The sequence below is a fragment of the Triplophysa dalaica genome, chromosome 10 (assembly GCF_015846415.1).
Source record: "Triplophysa dalaica isolate WHDGS20190420 chromosome 10, ASM1584641v1, whole genome shotgun sequence".
Lineage (NCBI taxonomy): Eukaryota > Metazoa > Chordata > Actinopteri > Cypriniformes > Nemacheilidae > Triplophysa > Triplophysa dalaica.
Genome location: NC_079551.1, coordinates 1,159,544 through 1,161,938, shown reverse-complemented (window position 1 = coordinate 1,161,938; position 2,395 = coordinate 1,159,544).

Sequence of the window (2,395 nt, the reverse complement as noted above, 5' to 3'; positions counted from 1 at the left end):
TCTGAGCATTGTAGCACAACTGAGATTATTCAATAAATCATCTTCATTTATAACATCACTTTGTCTCCTGCCTGCTGTTCTTTCCTTCATCTCTGTATAATAATTTGTTACATTTACATAGAGCTTTTCTGGACACTCAAAGTGCTTTACATGGAAGGGGGGATCTCCTCAACCACCACCAATATGCAGCATCCACCTGGATGATGCTATGGCAGTGAAAAGTTTAGTACATATGGGGATGATTAGGAGTTGGCGAATTTGGCCATGGTGAAACCCATACTCTTATTTGAAGGACATCCTGGGATTTTTATCGACCACAGTGTGTCAGGACCTCGGTTTAAGGTCTCATCACTATACCAGGGCATTAGGATCCACACAGACCACAGGGTGAGCATCCCTGCTAGTCTCACTAACACCTCTTCCAGCAGCCCAACAGGTCTCCCATTCAGGTATTGAACAGACTCGGTCCTGCTTAGCTTCAGTGGCCGACCGGTCTGGGCTACACAGTGACATAATGAAACTAAATGATTGGTGAAAGGACGATTTTTAAGCAAATAAGGAAGCTTTTGGGGAATTGATTATTTGGGAGATAAGGGCTGGGAAAATAAGATGATAAACTGTAAAGTGAGAGATTAAAAGTAATAAATGAAGCAATAACTATGAAAAAGCTATGGATTTGTTTTAATAAAAAGGCATGGCAGGCGCGCCTTTTGAAATTTTGAGGTTAAAAACTTCTTGTGTAAAGAAGTTTTCGAAACAATGTCAGAAGAGAACAAAAACATCTTCACAAACTGGCCAAAATAGGGTTCTTTTGATGTGTATATTGTGAAATTTTGTTAAAAAAACCCCCACAAAATTTAAGACATGGGTAAAAAGAGAAAAAGAACAAGTGTTATCATTCTTTTAGAAAGAAGGACAATTTTTACTTAAACAGGCAAGAAAAATAATCCAAGAGTCAGCGAGAGTAACACAGTAGGAAAGTGTGTGTGCAGCCCCCGTCCTTATCTGACCTCTGAAGAACGATTTCCATTACTCACAGGCTTTGTAAAAGTATCTGGAGTTAAGAAATGAAAGACAGATGGGTTCCAGATGTGAGACCAAAAGGCAAAGAGGGAGGAAGGGAAGGTGTTGCAGGAAAAAGATAATTTTAGATCACTGACTGTAAAACTTCTATTTTATAATAAAGATACAGTACAAAGAGACAGTTTGTGTTCTGGGCCACACCGGATCTTGAGAGGCTAGTGATCACTCGCCTCCCTGACGAGCACGAAAGGGGTGGGATTTGGATTAAGGTGGTTTTAGCAAAACAAGGGCAAACTTTAACATCCGAACTTGACAGAGCTGTGGACTCATCACATGAATGGGACTATTTTGACAGATTCCACACTCCTTGAGACAGACACTTGAATTTTGAGCCAAAGTGGACCCTAAGGTCACATAAAAATATAAAATCATTTGGCAGATGCTTTTATCCAAAGTGACTTTCATTGCTTTATCCTATACATTTTACATGGGTATTTGCAATCCCCTGGGATTGAACCCACAACTTTGTGTTGTTAACTCAACGCTCTTATCACTGAGCTACAGGAAAGATTGATAAGCTAAATAAGGAAAAGACGGCAGGTGTTGGAACGCATTGTTGAAATACTTAGTCATAGGCAAGAGAGGACTTAGCTATAGGGACACAATCGGAAGCAGCGTTTACTATCGATGACCTGAGCATTGCTCAAACCACACTTCCCTTGCCACACACCGTAAACAAAGTCATCTCTACAGTTCAGGAGACCATTGCAAAAGAGGCGAGTCATACCAAAGGATTAATGTATGGGAGCAGGAAGGTCAAGACAGTCAACATAATCTCCTTTCCATGATTGGATTAACAAGGTGGTGGTCCAAGGATGTTTCCTTGAGAAAAAATTTTGGGTGCTTTGGCAAGACAGAGCAGTGTGTCTTCACTGATGTCCTCAGGGCACTGAAAATGATAGAAGGCCAGGTAAACTTGAAAACATCAGCACGTGTGAAAGCAATTCTGACTGCTCAACTTTTCCTTAGGATCTTTCAAGTCACAACAACACTCTCTAAATATCAGAGGCATGGTTTAGACATCTTGACTGCTAACTGAATGGTTCTGAACACTGAAAATGCACTTAAGAGATTTTGAGTCGGTGACGAAAGCTGCTGATGTTTTTTTCAGTGGGCAAATACAAAATTGTCTGAGGAGGAATGTGAAGGATTGCTTCCAGAGAAAAGAGTGCGTAGAACAAAGAGAATGGATGGAGAGATGGCAATCTGGCTATCTGTGCCTTTAAAGCCGAGGTCCATTATGAGGTTATGGACACAGTCACAGCGAGACTCCATAGGTGTGTTATTTAACCCTTGGTCCCCTGTATGCTGA